Source organism: Anolis carolinensis, unplaced genomic scaffold (assembly GCF_035594765.1).
Source record: "Anolis carolinensis isolate JA03-04 unplaced genomic scaffold, rAnoCar3.1.pri scaffold_13, whole genome shotgun sequence".
Lineage (NCBI taxonomy): Eukaryota > Metazoa > Chordata > Lepidosauria > Squamata > Dactyloidae > Anolis > Anolis carolinensis.
The window spans coordinates 16,514,230-16,537,651 of record NW_026943824.1 but is presented as its reverse complement, the minus strand read 5'-3'; the positions used below and the strand labels follow the sequence as shown (position 1 = coordinate 16,537,651).

At 37.7% G+C, this 23,422-nt stretch overlaps 1 long non-coding RNA gene across 1 annotated transcript; it reads left to right on the top strand.

Moving 5' to 3' along the window:
• The first annotated feature begins 3,560 nt into the window (after positions 1-3,560).
• LOC134294211 (uncharacterized) lies at positions 3,561-22,148 on the top strand. Its single transcript, XR_010001183.1, has 3 exons — positions 3,561-5,375; positions 5,695-5,754; positions 20,331-22,148. It is a non-coding gene; the product is annotated as an uncharacterized LOC134294211 (long non-coding RNA).
• Positions 22,149-23,422: the final 1,274 nt, after the last annotated feature.

Sequence of the window (23,422 nt, the reverse complement as noted above, 5' to 3'; positions counted from 1 at the left end):
TTTTTTTTTGCGATTGCGCATGCGCATGCACCATTTTAGAAACATTTAGAATCATTACAAATTTTCAGAAATATCTGAAATTTTTGGGTGAAAAAATCGGAAATACTTTCTATATCGAAGCGCCAGCACCCCCTACTTTAGAAACGAGAATTGAAACATTTTTTTCATCGATTGGACATGCCTACTGTGTAGGGTCCGAAAGATAAATCCTGTCCCAGTCATTCCAACCATTGTATTGTCTTCTCTAGGTCACACACTCCTGCACTTCTCTACCGAATTCATCCAACACAATACATCACAGATGCTGGTTTTGATCTACATACGATCACAGTAATCTGAAATAACTCATACTTACAACGGTGACACACCTATGACCACTGCACCACATAAGAGTCCAAGAATATAAGCAATCAGTTTATTGTAAAAACAAATAAAAAGCTTACCGTGTTTCCCTGAAAATAAGACAGTGTCTTATATTAATTTTTGCTCCCAAAGATGCACTAGGTCTTATTTTCATATTCATATTCACATTCATTTCATATCACAAAATCACAAGTCGAACACTTCCCAAGTGTCTAGGACTGTATTATTATTATTATTATTATTATTATTATTATTATTATTATTATTATTATTTGAAACACAACAAGATGAGTCCACAAGCAGACACTGGCTGTTGTATTGGATCACACAATGGACACTTCCCATTATTATTATTATTATTATTCTTGGCATGGTCCCTTTGTAAGCCGCCTCGAGTTCCTTTGGGGAGATGGGACGGGATATAAGAATAAATTATTATTATTATTATTATTATTATTATTAATACCCCACTTTATCTCTCCCAAAGTAGACTCAAAGTGGCTTAACCTAGAAGCATTAGCATACAATGTAAAATATACAAATATGCAAACATTACACAGAGTTAAATATAAACCGCATTAAAGCATGCCGTTAAAATCTATTAAAACATATTCAAAATTTAAAACCACAGCAACCCTTCCCGACTTGATTTTAAAAAGAAACCAAACACCAATTCAATTGCATAAAAAATATCAACAAAAACACGTACGGACATTTTTTTAAAAAATGCTGTGCAACAATCAATAGAATTAAAAGCTTTTAAAAATCAATCCCGGGGCAGAATTCGTCATGTTCATTGAAAGACTTGAAAAGTAGCCTTTGGCAGCGTTATCTTCCATGAATTTGTCCTGTTCTAATAATATAGGTAAAATAATATAATATATAATAATATAGGTATAATAATATAACTCCAGACAGCAGAGAAGAAGAGTTACAGTCCAATGGAACCAGGTGGGCTACACTTTGACCACTTATTATTGTTATTATTATTATTATTATTATTATTATTATTATTATTATTATTATTATTATTATTATTATGTTTATATCCCACTTTTTCACCCATGCTTCAGCATCACCATATTTTATAGTTATACTGTCAGATTTTGACGCAATTTGAGATTATCTAAACAATATACAGTACTGTGTATGAATAAGGGTTATTTTATCCTTAACATTAAACATTAAACTCTGTGTTCTTGGCTATTCTTACCCTGTTTTATGTTTAATCTCTGCCTTGTGTATTTTAATTCTGTAATTTGTGGAAATATGTTTCAATATGTGCATGCGATGAATGTGTGTCTGAGCAATGTTGCAACCCGCTTCGAGCCGTGAGAAGAGTGGGAAAGAAATAATAATAATAATAATAATAATAATAATAATAATAATAATTTTTGATTGAAGTCAAAAATCAGAAACTCCTCAAAGCACAGCAGACAAAAAACCAGTACAAGAAAACCGCACTACAAACTAGAGCTGACAGCTGGCACAACAAAACATTGCATGGAAAGTTCCTTGACAAAACTGAAGGAAAAGCTGACAAGGAGAAGACTTGGCTCTGGCTCACGAATGGGACCCTGAAGAAGGAGACAGAAGGCCTGATCCTTGCAGCCCAGGAGCTCAAAGCAACTCCTCAAAGCACAGCAGAATCAGTACAAGAAAACCGCACTACAAACTAGAGCTGACAGCTGGCACAACAAAACATTGCATGGAAAGTTCCTTGACAAAATTGAAGGAAAAGCTGACAAGGAGAAGACCTGACTCTGGCTCACGAATGGGACCCTGAAGAAGGAGACAGAAGGCCTGATCCTTGCAGCCCAGGAGCAAGACATCAGGACAAAGGCAATTCAGGCCAAGATCGAAAAATCAGCTGATGACCCAAAATGCAGACTGTGCAAGGAAACCGACGGAACCATTGATCATCTCCTCAGCTGCTGTAAGAAAATCACACAGACAGACTACAAACAGAGGCAAACAAACAAATCACTGTGTAACAGCCTATTAAATGACAAAATAAGGTAACTCACCATTCTTTCTTTTTTGGTTGTTTGTACAAGTGGAGTTTCTGAGGCTGAGAGTAAATGACTTCCCTCAAACGTCCTCATAGGCAGAGATTGTAATCTGTTTCTTTGCAAAATCTCCCAGCCATTGCAACTGTGGAGCTGCTTTTCTCACCAGCTGATCATGTTTTTAAATCACTCAAGTGAAAGCAGGACATTGGATTCTGGTGTTTCTTAATTTTGGAAACTCCAAAAAAGGAAATTTTGCCCCATTTTCCCCCTTTTAGCAAAGGCAAAATTATTTGTACCTTTCAATGCCAGTTATTACAACTGTCTTGAGTTTGAGAAGTAATTCGGAGGACAAGGAAAGTGTCAATAAGCATCCCCTAAAACAATGAGGATGCCTATCATGTATGTATTTTATTTTGTTCTATTGTAATTGCCTGGGTTTGGCCCCATGTTAGCCGCCCGAGTCCCTTCAAGGAGATGGAGGTAGAATACAAAAATAAAGTTATTATTTTTACTAGCTGTGCTCGGCCAGGCATTGCTGTGGACTTTATTTTTCTTGGGTTTTTTTGTTTGAAAGACATAGACTGGATGACTATGTCTTTTGTGGCCAAATTTGTTGTGATTTGGTTCAGTAGTTTTGTTGTTTACTCAATCCTACAAAAGTACATTACATTTTTATATACCGTATATACTCGAGTATAAGCTGACCTGAATATAAGCTGAGGCACCTAATTTTACCACAAAAAAACTGGGAAAACGTTGACTCCAGTAGAAGCCGAGGGTGTTAAATTTCAGAAATGAAAATAGATACCAATAAAATTACATTAGTTGAGGCATCAAGTAGGTTAAATGTTTTTGAATACAGTAGAGTCTCACTTATCCAACACTTGCTTATCCAACATTCTGGATTATCCAACGCATTTTTGTAGGCAATGTTTTCAATATATCATGATATTTTGGTGCTAAATTCGTAAATACAGTAATTACAGTAATTGCTACGTCATGTTATACAACAAATTTGACAGAAAAAGTAGTTCAATGCTCAGTAATGCTATGTAGTAATTACTGTATTTACAAATTCAGCACCAAAATATCAAGATGTTTTGAAAACATTGACTACAAAAATGTGTTGGATAATCCAGAACGTTGGATAAGCGAGTGTTGGATAAGTGAGACTCTACTGTATTATTATTATTAAATCATTAGATTAAAATATCCCAGTGAAAGGAACCTAATAACATTCAGAATAGAATTATAATTATAATGAGGCTGGTCATCCAATGGCTGAAAACATTGACTACAAAAATGTGTTGGATAATCCAGAACGTTGGATAAGCGAGTGTTGGATAAGTGAGACTCTACTGTATTTCTTCAAAGTTTGCATTGTTCTCGGTAAGGTCCCTTTTATGTCCCATTCTCTCTCCACCGACCCATGACTAAACTGCTATCCATTTATTTCAGTGCGTAAAGTGATCCTAATCTTGTTGTTGCGACTCTCAACAAGTGTGGTGCACGGGAAGAGATATCATTGGAAGCATTGAGATTTTATTTCTCCTGCTTTATGTGGATGGATGTGTGTTCATGATCCTAATCTTGTTGTTGCGACTCTCAACAAGTGTGGTGCACGGGAGGAGATATCGTTGAAAGCATTGAGATTTTATTTCTTCTGCTTTATGTGGATGGATATGTGTTCATGATCCTAATCTTGTTGTTGCGACTCTCAACAAGTGTGGTGCACGGGAAGAGATATCATTGGAAGCATTGAGATTTTATTTCTCCTGCTTTATGTGGATGGATGTGTGTTCATGATCCTAATCTTGTTGTTGCGACTCTCAACAAGTGTGGTGCACGGGAAGAGATATCATTGGAAGCATTGAGATTTTATTTCTCCTGCTTTATGTGGATGGATGTGTGTTCATGATCCTAATCTTGTTGTTGCGACTCTCAACAAGTGTGGTGCACGGGAGGAGATATCATTGGAAGCATTGAGATTTTATTTCTCCTACTTTATGTGGATGGATGTGTGTTCATGATCCTAATCTTGTTGTTGCGACTCTCAACAAGTGTGGTGCACGGGAGGAGATATCGTTGGAAGCATTGAGATTTTATTTCTTCTGCTTTATGTGGATGGATATGTGTTCATGATCCTAATCTTGTTGTTGCGACTCTCAACAAGTGTGGTGCACGGGAGGAGATATCATTGGAAGCATTGAGATTTTATTTCTTCTGCTTTATGTGGATGGATGTGTGTTCATGATCCTAATCTTGTTGTTGCGACTCTCAACAAGTGTGGTGCACGGGAGGAGATATCGTTGGAAGCATTGAGATTTTATTTCTTCTGCTTTATGTGGATGGATATGTGTTCATGATCCTAATCTTGTTGTTGCGACTCTCAACAAGTGTGGTGCACGGGAGGAGATATCATTGGAAGCATTGAGATTTTATTTCTCCTGCTTTATGTGGATGGATATGTGTTCATGATCCTAATCTTGTTGTTGCGACTCTCAACAAGTGTGGTGCACGGGAGGAGATATCATTGGAAGCATTGAGATTTTATTTCTCCTGCTTTATGTGGATGGATGTGTGTTCATGATCCTAATCTTGTTGTTGCGACTCTCAACAAGTGTGGTGCACGGGAGGAGATATCATTGGAAGCATTGAGATTTTATTTCTCCTGCTTTATGTGGATGGATGTGTGTTCATGATCCTAATCTTGTTGTTGCGACTCTCAACAAGTGTGGTGCACGGGAGGAGATATCGTTGGAAGCATTGAGATTTTATTTCTTCTGCTTTATGTGGATGGATGTGTGTGCATTTACGCATAGCTGTACATGCTCACAAAGCATCCTGCTCTCGCTCGGCTCCCAGTGAGACAAAGCCCAGAGAAAGTGGATCAAGGCAAACTTTGCTTCACATCTTCCAGGCCTCGGATGGGACTTGAAAGGCGCTGCCAGGAGCCACAGATAGAAAAAGAAGTGAAAGAAAAGAGGAGGAGGGGAAAAAGTATGGGTCGGTCAGGAGGGGATTGGGGTCTGGTGGGGTTTGCGCAGGGAAATTCTCTCTGCCGCTCCCCTGAAAGATTCCCTTCTCTTTCTTTCTCTCTCTCCATCTATCTGTCTTTCTCTCTCTCTCCTTTTTCATCCCCTCCCCCCTTTTTCCCATCTTGCCATACGGATCGCTGGGAGCAACAAGGCATGTGACAATATTATCTGCCTTATAGGGGCAGGAGCAGACCCAGGTCGCGCCGTGGACACCCTACGGCCAGACTCGCAGACAATATATACCTCGCGCACCAACTCACGCACTTCTCTCCTCTTCGCAGAGAGAGCAACATCAGGCACGGAGCTCGGAGACGCACCGCCGCAGAAGGTCCTGCTTCAAGGTAAGGGGCTTGGGCACTGGGACAAATTCTTATCATTATTATTATTATATTATTATTATTATTATTAATTGGTTTGGAACGGAGTCAGTTTCCGGCCGGACTGCAGCAGGTGCATCAGATGGGCATCCGCTCCGTCATGCAAGTCTGCATGTGTGTAAATCTCTCCTTTGAAAAGTGTGTGTTTGTAGAGAAAGGGGGTCAGGACTCTGTTGATCCTCACCTCTTGTAAAATAAGGATTTAATTTTCGTTGATAACAAGACTTGCAACAAATTCCCGGAGTTTGCAATGTGCTAGGAAGTGTGCACAACTGACCCTATATTTTTCTTTGTGAGGCATCGATAACAAGGTTTGCAACAGATTCCCGGAGTTTGCATTGTGCCAAGAAGTGTGCACAACTGTCCCTATACTTTTCTTTGTGAAGCATCGATAACAAGGCTTGTGACAAATTCCCGGAGTTTGCAATATGCCAAGAAGTGTGCGCAACTGACCCTATACTTTTCTTTGTGAAGCATCAATAACAAGGATTGCATTATGCCAAGAAGTGTGCAAACTGACCCTATACTTTTCTTTGTGACGCATCAATAACAAGGCTTATGACAAATTCCCAGAGTTTGCAATGTGCCAAGAAGTGTGCACAACGGACCCTATACTTTTCTTTGTGAAGCATCAATAACAAGGCTTGTGACAAATTTCCGGAGTTTGCATTGTGCCAAGAACTGTGCACAAGTGACCCTATACTTTTCTTTGTGAAGCATTGATAACAAGGCTTAGGACAAATTTCCGGAGTTTGCATTGTGCCAAGAAGTGTGCACAACTGACCCTATTCTTTTCTTTGTGAAGCATCGATAACAAGGCTTATGACAAATTTCCGGAGTTTGCAATGTGCCAAGAAGTGTGAACAGCTGACCCTATACTTTTCTTTGTGAAGCACCGATAACAAGTCTTCCAACAAATTCCCAGAGTTTGCATTGTGCCAAAAAGTGTGCACAACTGACTCTATACTTTTCTTTGTGACACATCGATAACAAGGCTTGTGACAAATTGCCGGAATTTGCATTGTGCCAAGAAGTGTGCAAACTGACTCTATACTTTTCTTTGTGACACATCGATAACACAAATTCCCGGAGTTTGCATTGTGCCAAGAAGCGTGCAAACTGACCTTATATTTTTCTTTCTGACACATCAATAACAAGGCTTATGACAAATTCCCAGAGTTTGCATTGTGCCAAGAAGTGTGCAAACTGACCTTATATTTTTCTTTGTGACGCATCGATAACAAGGTTTGCAACAGATTCCCGGAGTTTGCAATGTGCCAAGAAGTGTGCACAACTGACCTTATATTTTTCTTTCTGACACATCAATAACAAGGCTTATGACAAATTCCCGGAGTTTGCATTGTGCCAAGAAGTGTGCAAACTGACCTTATATTTTTCTTTGTGACGCATCGATAACAAGGTTTGCAACAGATTCCCGGAGTTTGCAATGTGCCAAGAAGTGTGCACAACTGACCTTATATTTTTCTTTCTGACACATCAATAACAAGGCTTATGACAAATCCCCGGAGTTTGCATTGTGCCAAGAAGTGTGCACAACTGACCCTATACTTTTCTTTGTGATGCATCAATAACAAGGCTTATGACAAATTTCCGGAGTTTACATTGTGCCAAAAAGTGTGCCCAACTGATCCTATACTTTTCTTTGTGAAGCATCAACAACAAGGTTTCCAACAGATTCCCGGAGTTTGCATTGTGCCAAAAAGTGTGCACAACTGACCTCATACTTTTCTTTGTGAAGCATCGATAACAAGGTTTGCAACAAATTCCCGGAGTTTGCATTGTGCCAAGAAGTGTCCACAACTGACCCTATACTTTTCTTTGTGAAGCATCAATAACAAGGTTTGCGACAAATTCCCGGTGTTTGTAATGTGCCAAGAAGTCTGCACAACTGAGCTGACAGAACTTTGGGCTTCTTGCTCACCGATCCTCTTGCCAAAAAGTGTAACTAATATAACAGAATCTCTCATTGCACATCGACAACAAGATTGTTGATGTCAAGTCTTTGCTAAATTTTCAGTTGCCAATAAAGCCACTATCTCAGAAGGTTTTGTTTACAAATATCTCCATTTCAAACTCCCTTATAAGTATCTGCTTGTTCACAAAATCTCTCATTGCACATCGATGACAGGATTGTTAATGTCAAGATTTTCCAAAATTTTCAGTTACCAGAGTTTCATTTACAAATATCTCCATTTCAAACTCTCTTATTAGTATCTGCTTGTTCACAAAATCTCTCATTGCACATCGATGACAGGATTGTTAATGTCAAGATTTTGCAAAATTTTCAGTTACCAGAAAGTTTCATTTACAAATATCTCCATTGCAAACTCCCTTATAAATATCGGCTTGTTCACAAAATCTCTCATTGCACATTGATGACAGGATTGTTAACGTCAAGTTTTGCAAAATTTTCAGTTGCCAATAAAGCCACTATCTCAGGTTTCATTTACATATATCTCCATTTCAAACTCTCTTATAAATATCTACTTGGTCACAAAATCTCTCATTGCACATCGATGACAGGAGTGTTAACGTCAAGGTTTTGCAAATTTTTCAGTTACCAGAAAGTTTCATTTACAAATATCTCCATTTCAAACTCCATTATAAGTATCTGCTTGTTCACAAAATCTCTCATTGCACATCGACGACAGGATTGTTAACGTCAAGTTTTTGCAAATTTTTCAGTTGCCAGAAAGTTTCATTTATAAATATCTCCATTTCAAACTCCATTATAAGTATCTGCTCATTCACAAAATCTCTCATTGCACATCGATGATAGGATTGTTAATGTCAGGTTTTTGCAAATTATTCAGTTGCCAGAAAGTTTCATTTATAAATATCTCCATTTCAAACTCCATTATAAGTATCTGCTTGTTCACAAAATCTCTCATTGCACATCGATGACAGGATTGTTAACGTCAAGTTTTTGCAAATTTTTCAGTTACCAGAAAGTTTCATTTACAAATATCTCCATTTCAAACTCTCTTATAAGTATCTGCTTGTTCACAAAAATCTCTCATTGCACAACGATGATAGGATTGTTAATGTCAGGTTTTTGCAAAATTTTCAGTTACCAGAAAGTTTCATTTACAAATAACTCTCTTATGAGTATCTCCTCGTTCACAAAACTCCCAGATGAACAAGGACTGCTGCGTTTTTTTCCCCCAGTCATTTCGACAACCGACGCAGACAATACTCAGAGTTTGCCTTTCCGACTTTGACCTTTCCGATGATAAACTTAACTTTTGTTTTGACTGCCGACGGAGCTTAGCTGAAACGGTGCCCTTTTCTCATTGAAACGGCGTTCAAGAGATGCTCTTCGGAGAGTATCCATCAATCCGTTCCGCAATGTGGGTTCGTCCTGAAAAGTCAATAGGATATCAGCAGGGTTGTTGTATGTTTTCCGGGCTGTGTGGCCATGTTCCAGAAGCATTCTCTCCTGACGTTTCGCCCACATCTATGGCAGGCATCCTCAGAGATTGTCAGGATATCAGCAGCTTGAGGACGACTTGTAGCTTTGGTCTATAGCAATGATGGGCAAGCTTTTGCGCTTGGTGTGTCAAAATTCGATTTGATTTGGGTGGTGTGTCACTTTGAGAAAAAACAAAACAACCTAATTTCGCAATATGTATAGTTTAAATAACAAAAATATATAACTGTATTTAATAAATCAAAAGCTATTTACTACCCTTATTTCCATGTACAACAATCTATGGTACCTCGTGCACTTTCCACGCTGATTTCTCTCTATTTTAGTTTCAATGTAGTCATGAATAATGAATAATATAATAATAATATACGAGTAATAATATGATAATATACTACAATAATAATAGAATAATAATAGAATGAATATATATATATATATATATATATATATATATATATAAATGTAATGTGCATAATTCCCATGGAGTAAACAATAATAGAATGACATAATTATATATATATACAGTAGAGTCTCACTTATCCAAGCTAAACGGGCCGGCAGAAGCTTGGATAAGCGAATATGTTGGATAATAAGGAGAGAGTAAGGAAAAGCCTATTAAATATCAAATTAGGTTATGATTTTACAAATTAAGCACCAAAACATCATGTTATACAACAAATTTGACAGAAAAAGTAGTTCTATACGCAGTAATGTTATGTAGTAATTACTGTATTTATGAATTTAGTACCAAAATATCATGATATATTGAAAACATTGACTACAAAAATGGCTTGGATTATCCAGAGGCTTGGATAAGTGAGACGCTACTGTATATAACTGTATTTAATAAATCAAAAACTATTTACTACCCTTATTTCCATGTACAACAATCTATGGTACCTCGTGCACTTTCCACGCTGATTTCTCTCTATTCTAGTTTCAATGTAGTCATGAATAATGAATAATATAATAATCATATACGAGTAATAATATGATAATATACTACAATAATAATAGAATAATATTAGAATGAAAATATATATATATATATATATATATATATATATATATATATATGTAATGTGCATAATTCCCACGGAGTAAACAATAATAGAATGACATAATTTTATATATATATATATATATATATATATATATATATATATATACACACACACTAGGTGTGCCCGGCCACGCGTTGCTGTGGCAAAGTGGTGGTGGTATTGGTTAAAAATTGTTGTGGAATTTTTATTTGACGTTATTTGTATTTTTAAATTAATTTTATTTCTAACTTATCTTTTTATTTATTATATTTTAGTATTTTTTTATTATTTTTAGTTATTTTGTAGTATTTTATTGTATTAATTTTTTAATGTTTTTAATTACAGTAGAGTCTCACTAATCCAAGCCTCGCTTATCCAAGCCTCTGGATTATCCAAGCCATTTTTGTAGTCAATGTTTTCAATATATCGTGATATTTTGGTGCTAAATTCATAAATACAGTAATTACAACATAACATTACTGTGTATTGAACTACTTTTTTTGTCAAATTTGTTGTATAACATGATGTTTTGGTGCTTAATTTGTAAAATCATAACCTAATTTGATGTTTAATAGGCTTTTCCTTAATCCCTCCTTATTATCCAAGATATTCGCTTATCCAAGCTTCTGTCGGCCCGTTTAGCTTGGATAAGTGAGACTCTACTGTACTTTTAGTGCTTTTTATTATTTTTATTGTATTATTTGTATGCATTTCATTTTTTATTGTTTTATTATTATTTGTATGTATTATATTTTATTATTTGAATATACTATTTTTATTTATGTTTTTTTAATTGTATTATTGTATTTTTACGTGTGTTTTTTTTTTGTATTTATTTTATTATTGTTGTTTGTCTTTGTATTGGGATGCTCTGAGTTCTGTGGTCTGCCTGGTCATGTTTGAAATGTATTCTCTCCTGGTGTTTCTAACTGGCAGCAATTGGATAAAAACAATTATTCTTTTTCTTCTAATTAGGAGTTTATTTTTCTTTTCTTTTTGTTGTCGGCACCTAGGGGCAAGGATTTTGGGTCGTGTTGCCAATTTCCGTGTGTTTGGGTCATGTAGTTGCATTGTTGTGCATGTTTGCCGGTTTTTTCGGTTTTGTAGCTCCGGATTGTGTTTTTGTGGTGTGGTTGTGTTGTAAGAACCATGAGGCAAGGTTTTTGCGTTGTGTTGCCAAGTTTCGTATTTCTGGGGCGTTTAGTTGTGTTGTTATAGTCACGGCGCAAACAACTTTACCCTTTTATATATATAGATATATACACAGTAGAGTCTCACTTATCCAACATTCGCTTATCCAACGTTCTGGATTATCCAACTCATTTTTATAGTCAATGTTTTCAGTACATCATGATATTTTGGTGCTAAATTCGTAAATACAGTAATTACTACATAGCATTACTGCGTATTGAATTACTTTTTCTATCAAATTTGTTGTCTAATATGATGTTTTGGTGCTTCATTTGTAAAATCATAACCTAATTTGATGTTTAAAAGGCTTTTCCTATTATCCAACATATTTGCTTATCCAACATTCTGCCGGCCCGTTTATGTTGGATAAGTGAGACTCTACTGTAATAATATAATACACTACAATAATAATAGAATAATAATAGAATGACACACACACACACATATATATGTATATATATACAGTGGAGTCTCACTTATCCAACACTCGCTTATCCAACATTCTGGATTATCCAACTCATTTTTATAGTCAATGTTTTCAGTACATCGTGATATTTTGGTGCTAAATTTTTAAATACAGTAATTACTACATAGCATTACTGCGTATTGAATTACTTTTTCTATCAAATTTGTTGTATAACATGATGTTTTGGTGTTTAATTTGTAAAATCATAACCTAATGTGATGTTTAATAGGCTTTTCCTATTATCCTTATTATCCAACATATTTGCTTATCCAACATTCTGCTGGCCCGTTTATGTTGGATAAGTGAGACTCTACTTTATATACAGTAGAGTCTCACTTATCCAACATTCGCTTATCCAACTTTCTGGATTATCCAACTCATTTTTATAGTCAATGTTTTCAATACATCGTGATATTTTGGTGCTAAATTCGTAAATACAGTAATTACTACATAGCATTACTGTGTATTGAACTTCTTTTTCTGTCAAATTTGTTGTATAACATGATGTTTTGGTGCTTAATTTGTAAAATCATAACCTAATTTGATGTTTAATAGGCTTTTCCTATTATCCTTATTATCCAACATATTCGGTTATCCAACGTTCTGCTGGCCCGTTTATGTTGGATAAGTGAGACTCTACTGTACATACATACAAATATTGATAAAATTTGGCATCACTGGTCTATAGCTATTTCAAACATATCTCTATTTTGCTTTAATCTTCAATATGTATGAAGTTGAGGTGTCTGGATGCTTTTGTCTCAGATATAATCAGGTCCAAAGTCAACACTTTTGGAGCAGAAATAGCAAAGAGTTGTGTGCCGATCATCAACTTTAAGAGGCTTTAAGAGGCACAAAGTTTAGATTCCTTGTGGACGGATTATTACAGCTGCGAGTGTGTGTTTGGTTGACAATGATAACTGCGGTCAGAAGGAATCCATGGAGAGCCGGTGGAGGTATCTGTTTAAAGTCTGAGCCATATTATTACCTTTTTTGCAAGATTTATTATTATTATTTATTAGCGATATTTATATCCCGCCGATATAAAGGGGACTCAGGGTGGCTTACAAGTTATATATAAAGGTAAAATTTTCTCCTGACGTTAAGTCCAGTCGTGTCCGACTCTGAGGGTTGGTGCTCATCTCCATTTCTAAGCCAAAGAGCTGGCGTTGTCCATAGACACCTCCAAGGTCATGTGGCCACTGGCATGACTGCATGGAGCGCTGTTACCTTCCCACCAGAGCAGTACCTATTGATCTACTCACACTCTGGGGGTTGGTGCTCATCTCCATTTCTAAACCCAAGAGCCGGCGTTGTCCATAGACACCTCCAAGGTCATGTGGCCACTGGCATGACTGCATGGAGCGCTGTTACCTTCCCACCAGAGCAGTACCTATTGATCTACTCACACTCTGGGGGTTGGTGCTCATCTCCATTTCTAAACCCAAGAGCCGGCGTTGTCCATAGACACCTCCAAGGTCATGTGGCCACTGGCATGACTGCATGGAGCGCTGTTACCTTCCCACCAGAGCAGTACCTATTGATCTACTCACACTCTGGGGGCTGGTGCTCATCTCCATTTCTGAGCTGAAGAGCTGGCGTTGTCCATAGACACCTCCAAGGTCATGTGGCCACTGGCATGACTGCATGGAGCGCCGTTACCTTACCGCCGGAGCAGTACCTATTGATCTACTCACACTCTGGGGGTTGGTGCTCATCTCCATTTCTAAGCCGAAGAGCCGGCATTGTCCGTAGACACCTCCTAGGTCATGTGGCCACTGGCATGACTGCATGGAGCGCTGTTACCTTCCCACCAGAGCAGTACCTATTGATCTACTCACACTCTGGGGGCTGGAGCTCATCTCCATTTCTAAGCCGAAGAGTCTGCGTTGTCCATAGACACCTCCTAGGTCGTGTGGCCGGCACGACTGCATGGAGCACCGTTACTGTATATACTCGAGTATAAGCCTAGTTTTTCAGCCCTTTTTTTAGGACTAAAAAAGCCCCCCTCGGCTTATAGTCGGGTGAGGGTCCTGGTTGGCTTATATTTGGGTCAGCTTATACTCGAGAATATAGGGTACATTTATTATTTTTCTCTATTATTATTGGTATTATTACATTTATTATTTTACTCTATTATTATTATTATATTTATTATTGTACTCTATTATTGTTGCTACCACAGTAGAGTCTCACTTATCCAACACTCGCTTATCCAACGTTCTGGATTATCCAACGCATTTTTGTAGTCAATGTTTTCAATACATCGTGATATTTTGGTGCTAAATTCGTAAATACAGTAATTACTACATAGCATTACTGCGTATTGAACTACTTTTTCTGCCAAATTTGTTGTATAACATGATGTTTTGGTGCTTAATTTGTAAAATCATAACCTAATTTGATATTTAATAGGCTTTTCCTTAATGCCTCCTTATTATCCAACATACTCGCTTATCCAACATATTCTGCCTGCCTGTTTATGTTGGATAAGTGAGACTCTACTGTATTACATTTATTTTACTCTATTTTTATTATTATTAGCTTGGATAAGTGAGACTCTACTGTATTATCAATACATTCATTATTTCACTCTGATCTTATTATTATTACATTTATTATTCTACTCTATCTATTAATACATGTATTATTTTCCTGTATTTATTATTATTATTACATGTATTATTTTATTCTATTATTAATAAAAGGATACATAAGCACATTTACATTGAAGAAGATGAGAATAATGATTTGATCAGAGTTGGAAAGCTTTATCTTAAATTACAGTTTTATGTAATTATTCAAAAACATTTCACCTTCTGATGTCTCAATTAGTGTAATTTTATTGGTATCTATTTTTATTTCTGAAATTTACCACTCTCGGCTTATACTGGAGTCAATGTTTTCCCAGTTTTATTGTGGTAAAATTAGGTGCCTCGGCTTATATTCGGGTCGGCTTATACTCGGGTATATACGGTACCTTCCCACCTGGAGCAGTACCTATTGATCTACTCACATTTGCATGTTTTCGAACTGCTAGGTTGGCAGGAGCTGGGGCTAACAGCGGGAGCTCATTCCGCTCCCGGGATTTGAACCTGGGACCTTTCGGTCTGCAAGTTCAGCAGCTCAGCGCTTTAACACACTGCGCCACCAGGGGCCCCATACAAGTTATATATACATACAATATATTATATTATTAGCATAGCACCATATAAGCATTATATATAATTATATTGTATTATATTATTGTATTGTATTGCATTGCATTGCATTGCATTGCATTCCATTCCATTCCATTCCATTCCATTCCATTGCATTGCATTGCATTCCATTGCATTGCATTCCATTGCATTGCATTGCATTCCATTCCATTGCATTGCATTGCATTCCATTGCATCCCATCGCATCGCATCCCATCGCATCGCATCGCATTGCATTGCATTGCATTGCATTGCATTGCATTCCATTGCATTGCATTCCATTCCATTGCATTGCATTGCATTGCATTCCATTGCATTGCATTCCATTCCATTCCATTCCATTGCATTCCATTGCATTCCATTGCATTCCATTGCATTCCATTGCATTGCATTGCATTGCATTGCATTGCATTCCATTGCATCGCACCGCATCGCATTCCATTCCATTGCACTGCATTCCATTCCATTGCATTCCATTGCATTCCATTGCATTCCATTGCATTCCATTGCATCGCATCGCATCGCATCGCATCCCATTCCATTGCATTGCATTGCATTGCATCGCATCGCATCGCATTCCATTGCATCGCATCGCATTGCATTCCATTCCATCGCATCGCATCGCATCGCATCGCATTCCATTCCATTCCATTGCATTGCATTGCATTGCATTCCATTGCATCGCATCGCATCGCATCGCATTGCATTCCATTGCATTGCATCGCATCGCATCGCATTGCATTCCATTCCATTCCATCGCATCGCATCGCATCGCATCGCATCACATTGCATTCCATCGCATCGCATCGCATCGCATCGCATCGCATTCCATTCCATTCCATTCCATTGCATTGCATTGCATTCCATTGCATCGCATCGCATCGCATCGCATTCCATTCCATTCCATTGCATTGCATTCCATTGCATCGCATCGCATCGCATTGCATTGCATTCCATCGCATCGCATCGCATCGCATTGCATTGCATTGCATTCCATCGCATCGCATCGCATCGCATTGCATTCCATTCCATTCCATTCCATTGCATTGCATTCCATTCCATTGCATCGCATTGCATTGCATTCCATTGCATCGCATCGCATTGCATTGCATTCCATCGCATCGCATCGCATCGCATTGCATTCCATTCCATTCCATTGCATCGCATTGCATTGCATTATTAGTAATATTACATGTAATATAAATATGCAATTTTAAGATGGACTTAAGTTCAGGAAGGTTGCCCTTAGATGTGCAGAAAGGCAAGGGGTTTTTCTCTCTCTTTGCACCAGAAGGCAGTTTGGTTGCATCATTATTATAGTCAAAGTAAAATAATAGTCTCTCCTGACGTTTCGCCCACATCTGTGGCAGGCATCCTCGGAGGTTGTGAGGTGTGGAGAAACTAAGCCAGGAAGGTTTATATATCTGGGTGGAGATAAGAACTCTTGTCTGTTGGAGGCCAGAGTGAATGTTGTAATTAATCACCTTCGTTAGCATTAAATAGCCTTCCAAGGTTCACCTCCTGGCCTGGGCGAATCCTTTGTTCAGAGTCGTTAGCTGCCCCCTGATTGATTCCTGTCTGGAATTCTTCTGTTTTCAGAGTGCTGATCCTTATTTACTGTTCTGATTTTGGAGGGTTTTTTTTAATTAATCACCTTCGTTAGCATTAAATGGCCTTCCCAGCCTCACATCCTGGCCTGGGGGAATCCTTTGTTCAGAGTCGTTAGCTGCCCCCTGATTGATCCCTGTCTGGAATTCTTCTGTTTTCAGAGTGCTGCTCCTTATTTACTGCTCTGATTTTGGAGTTTTTTTAATTAATCACCTTCGTTAGCATTAAATGGCTTTCCCAGCCTCACATCCTGGCCTGGGGGAATCCTTTGTTCAGAGTCGTCAGCTGCCCCCTGATTGATTCCTGTCTGGAATTCTTCTGTTTTCAGAGTGCTGCTCCTTATTTACTGCTCTGATTTTGGAGTTTTTTTTTAATTAATCACCTTTTTTAGCATTAAATGGCTTTCCCAGCCTCACATCCTTGCCTGGGGGAATCCTTTGTTCAGAATCATTAGCTGCGCCCTGATTGATTCCTGTCTGGAATTCTTCTGTTTTCAGAGTGCTGCTCCTTATTTACTGTTCTGATTTTGGAGTTTTTTTTTAAATTAATCACCTTCATTAGCATTAAATGGCTTTCCCAGCCTCACATCCTAGCCTGGGGGAATCCTTTGTTCAGAATCATTAGCTGCCCCCTGATTGATTCCTGTCTGGAATTCTTCTGTTTTCAGAGTGCTGCTCCTTATTTACTGTTCTGATTTTGGAGTTTTTTTTTAATTAATCACCTTCGTTAGCATTAAATGGCCTTTCCAGCCTCACATCCTGGCCTGGGGGAATCCTTTGTTCAGAGTCGTCAGCTGCCCCCTGATTGATTCCTGTCTGGAATTCTTCTGTTTTCAGAGTACTGCTCCTTATTTACTGTTCTGATTTTGGAGTTTTTTTTTAATTAATCACCTTTGTTAGCATTAAATGGCTTTCCTAGCCTCACATCCTAGCCTGGGGGAATCCTTTGTTCAGAATCATTAGCTGCCCTCTGATTGATCCCTGTCTGGGATTCTTCTGTTTTCAGAGTGCTGCTCTTTCTTATTTCTTATTTACTGTTCTGGTTTTAGAGGGTTTTTTTAAAAATACTAGGAGCCAGATTTAGTTCATTTTCATGGTCTCCTCCTTTCTGTTGAAATTGTCCACATGGAAAGATAATAAATGCCGGAAGTAAGAGGTTGGATTAATAAGATCTGGGAAATTATGAACATGGACAAATTAACATATTTATTACAAAATAGCCAAGGTAGACCGAAAAAACAAGACAGACTGGGAAATGGTCAAAAACTATTTGAAAGAAGAGGAACATAAAGTGATTATTTAAACTGTAATAGAAGATAAGGTCTACAAAGCAATGAAGAATGTAAATAAAAGGCAATATGCAACATAGATAGAGATGGTTGAGAAAAAGATTGTGAAACAGTTTTTATATAAGACCAGCTGTGCCCAGCCACGTGTTGCTGTGGCAAAGTGGTGATGGTATTGGTTAAAAGTTGTTGTGGAATTTTTATTTGACGTTATTTGTATTTTTTTTAATTAATTTTATTGTAACTTATCTTTTTTATTTATTATATTTTATTATTTTGTTGTATTATTTTTAGTTATTTTGTTATAGTATTTTATTGTATTAATTTTTTAGTGTTTTTAATTATTTTTATTGTATTATTTGTATTTATTTTATTTTTTATTCTTTTATTAACACTGGGCTGAGTGGGTTGCTAGGAGACCAAGTGGGCGGAGCTTAGCCTAAGTGGCAGCAATTGGATAAAAACAATTATTGCTCTCCCTCTAAGTAGGACTTTATTTTTCTTCTCTTTTTGTTGTATCAACCTAGAGGCGTGGATGATGAGTTGTGTTGTCAAATTTCGAGGTTGGGGGGCCTGTAGTTTTGTTGTTTTGTGGGTCGCCGTGATGCCATCACTCATTTATATATATAGATAACATTATACTGCAATATTATTAGTAATATTACATATAATATATATAATTATAATCGTATACAGTAAAGTCTCACTAATCCAAGCCTCGCTTATCCAAGCCTCTGGATTATCCAAGCCATTTTTGTAGTCAATGTTTTCAATATATTGTGATATTTTGGTGCTAAATTCATAAATACAGTAATTACAACATAACATTACTGCGTATTGAACTACTTTTTCTGTCAAATTTCTTGTATAACATGATGTTTTGGTGCTTAATTTGTAAAATCATAACCTAATTTGATGTTTAATAGGCTTTTCCTTAATCCCTCCTTATTATCCAAGATATTCGCTTATCCAAGCTTCTGCCGGCCCGTTTAGCTTGGATAAGTGAGACTCTACTGTATTATTATTATATTGTATTACATTAAAATATTACCAATATTATATGTCCATACAATATATTATATTATTAGCATAGCACAATATAACCATCATATATTACTATATTGTACGATACCACTATACTACATATAATATATATATAATTATAATAGAATATTATTATTATATTGTATTACATTCAAATATTACCAATATTATATGTCCATACAATATATTATATTATTAGCATAGCACAATATAAGCATTCTATATTACTATATTGTACGATACCACTATACTACATATAATATATATATAATTATAATAGAATATTATTATTATATTGTATTACATTCAAATATTACCAATATTATATGTCCATACAATATATTATATTATTAGCATAGCACAATATAACCATCATATATTACTATATTGTACGATACCACTATACTACATATAATATATATATAATTATAATAGAATATTATTATTATATTGTATTACATTCAAATATTACCAATATTATATGTCCATACAATATATTATATTATTAGCATAGCACAATATAAGCATTCTATATTACTATATTGTATTATACCACTATACTGCAATATTATTAGTCACACAGTCCTAGACACTTGGGAAGTGCTCGACTTGTGATTTTGTGATATGAAATCCAGCATATCTATCTTGTTTGCTGTGTCATAATAAAATAATAATAATAATAACAACAACAATAACATCTAGGTAAGTAGTAAGCTAGGTAAGTGGTGTTTATATGATGTGTATATTAGAGCATCTTGCAAAGGCCACAGAAATAGTCAGGATAGTATAGAGCTATCTTCTTTCTATGTCAAAAGGATAAGCGAATACTATAAAGTTTCAAAACATAAATTGCACTATGTAATTTAGAGCATCATGTACATACAATATTACAATAATGAAAAATAATATGTACAGTCAACTGTTGTAATCCACAGTAGTATCTTTCAGACTGTAATGTTTAAAGTAAACTGTAATTGTCAAGGCTTAAATGTGGACTAAGCCTTGATAATTACAGTTTCCTTGAAACATTACAGTCTGAAAGATACTCTCAGGTAATATTGTATGTACATAGTGCAACTTATGTTTTGAAACTTTATAGTATTTGCTTATCTTTTTGACATAGAAAGAAGATAGCTCTATACTCAGAGAGGCCTGACTATTTCTGTGGCCTTTGCAAGATGCTCTAATATACACATCTCTTTGTATGTTTTGAACCTTTATAGTGTTTGCTTATCTCTTCGACATTGTCTAGGGCCCGGGCTGTGGCGCAGGCGGGAGAGCAAGCCAGCTGCAATTAACTGCAATGAATCACTCTAACCAGGAGGTCATGAGTTCGAGGCCGCTCGGAGCCTATGTTTGTTTGTCTTCGTTCTATGTTGAAAGGCATTGAATGTTTGCCTATATGTGTAATGTGATCCGCCCTGAGTCCCCTTCGGGGTGAGAAAGAAGGGCGGAATATAAATGCTGTAAATAAATAAAATAAATAGTATAGACATTTGTGTGTATTTATTAGACATGTCCAAAAAATCGTTTTGAATCGTATATCGGAATTATTTCGGATTGTTCTCGCTTTTTGATACGCATTCCGAGACATTGTCTCACAGCGCAACCAGCAATGTAATTCGAACCATTGTTGGCCCATTCTCTAATTGTCTCTTAATGTTTCGTTAATTCCCCCCCCCCCCCAATTTTTAAAAATATATTTTTTAAAATATTTTTTTAATTTTTTTTTGTTTCTGCAACCTACCTAGAATGGGAGCTTAGCGCAGCCTAACATGGCTGCCGCTACCCGGCCAATCAGAAGCTTCCACGATGGACGCAAAGGTGGGGGCTAGGGTTGATGAGGATAGCTCAAGAAATGAGGGCGGGAGAGCCCTGTAAAAGTCCCCCCCCCCGGTTCTTTTTTTTTGTTGGCGATTGCGCATGCGCGTCTGCCATTTTAGAAACATTTAGAATCATTACGAATTTTTGGAAATATCTGAAATTTTTAGGTGAAAAAATCGGAAATACTTTCTATATCGAAGCTCCAGTGCCCCCTACTTTAGAAACGAGAATTGAAACATTTTTTTCATCGATCGGACATGCCTAGTATTTATCATTATCTTGCAGATTCAAAGCCTGGCTCCTTCCTCCCTGGGGGCATCCTTGGTTGGGAAGTGTTAGCTGGCCTTATAATAATAATAATAAAACTTTATTTATACCCGCCACCATCTCCGCGTGGGGACTCGGGGCGGCTTACATGGGGCAGAGTGTGATGCCTCATGGGCCTTGTAGTCCTGTTCCTAGTGCCATCGTGGCAGATGAAGACGAAAACATGGGGTTTTCGCTGGTTCAACAAGAGCCGGAATCTTTTCACCTGCGGGATGTTGATGTTTGTACCCAAGAACTCAGTAAAACAGACCTTGGGCATTCCTCGCCCCCGTTCCCTAGGAGACAGTCCTATTCTGCAGACAGAGGAGTGAGGGAACAGAATCGCAGGAGTTTACGGATTGCAGCCAAACAACAGGCTGATTAGACCTGCTTCCCTTGGGAAATTCTAAGGAGTCTTGCATCTGGACAAAGTTGGGTTTCGCTTCCCGTTCTCTAGGGAAAGAGGTTGTTGGCAGGAAAACGAGACCCCAATATAGGTGCCTGACGCGGGAGAATCTTTGCGGAGTCAACAGAGCAGCTTCAGGAGTAAGATCGTGTGTGGACTTCGCAACCCCAGTTCCTTGCTTCCCGGATCAAGTATTCAAGATTTGCCTTGCCTTGTTTTAACCACGGATCTTGTTCCAAGAATCACTGTTTGCCTTGTTCCTAGTCACGGACCTTGTTAAAGAATCAAGATTGTATCCAGCCTTGTTGTCAAGCTACCTTGGACTCCTAAGACTCTGGCATTTCCCCCACACTATTGCTTGGCAATAGTGTGTGTTTCGGTTTTGGATTAAAACTTTGAACTCTAATATCATTTATTGGACAATACATTTTTGGACTATATTTGACCTTATTTGAAAGGTCTGCCTCTGAACTATATTCTTCACTTGTTTTTATTGCTTTTATATATTTACTTAATAAAGATATTAGATAGAGATTGGCCTCCATGTATGGTTCTTGGTGCCCCACTGCCTCGGGTCTGACACAGAGGCCCAAACAACACAAGGACAAAATATAAGCAGCATAATACAATCACCAGATAAAACAGTAATGCAATATATCAATTAAAGCAACAATACAGGATAAAAAATTACATTAAAAACACATAAAAGGCAAGACCGTAATAAATACAGGATAGATTATTAAAAACCCTCTGGGGCTGATTAATTAATGACTGTATCTCCGAAAGCCTGCTGAAACATCCAAGTCTGGCCTTGATTATTTCCTATCTGGATTTCCCCTGTTTTCAGAGTGTTGCTCTTTATTTAGGCTTTTCCTTAATCCCTCCTTATTATCCAACATTTTTGATTATCTGACACTTGGTTTGGCAAAATTCTATTCGCCTATACTTGAAAATTACCTTGGGCCGGCCCTGCTCCCAACTTTGCAAGTCTTTGCAAACCTTTCCCAAAGTGCCTTCGTTTCAGCCCTGGAAAATGAGCAAAGAGCATTAGGGAGCTCTTACAAGGGACGAGCCTTTGCAAGATGCTTGTTCCTTGCACCTGTCCTTCTCTCGACAACACCGTCCCACAAAAGTGATGCTATATTAATAGGGCTTGGCTTGAAAACCACCCCAAAGCCTCGAGGCCTTTAAACCGTACACGCGCACACACACACACAACACTGGGGTGCGATGATGGTCTTTGTTCATCTCGCAAAGGAATTCCCAGCTCGGAGTTTATAGATTGGCCCCTTTAACGAAAACAACCTCCAGGGCCTGAGGAAGCAAAGTACACTTTGGTTGGTTGGGTTTTTAAAAAATATCTCTCCGACAAGACAGCCTTTGCCCAGAAGGGCTTAGCATGAAAAATGTATGTGAGGATCCGGCGAAGGGAAGGATGCTGGAAAGAAGCTATCGATCAAGTAGCTCCGAAAGCCACACAGCTGTGCCGCTTTCCTCGCGTTTGCGCCGCATCTGTTCTCGTTGGAGGTGGACGGCAAAGTTTTTGGGCAAAACCGCGCTTTGTTCGGAGGGTGGAAGGGAGAGCGAGACGAGGCAGCAAGGATACCATCCATCCATCTTGCCCTTGGTCGGCCTCTCTTCCTTTTTCCTTCCACTTTCCCCAGCATCACTCCCTTCTCCAAGCTTTCCTGTCTTCTCATGATGTCTCCAAAGTCCTTCATCTTTGCCTCTCACATCCTTCCCTCCAGTGGTTGGGTCTTCTTGCAGTCCCGTCGTCTCCTGCTGCCTTGTTATTAGCAATGCTTCTT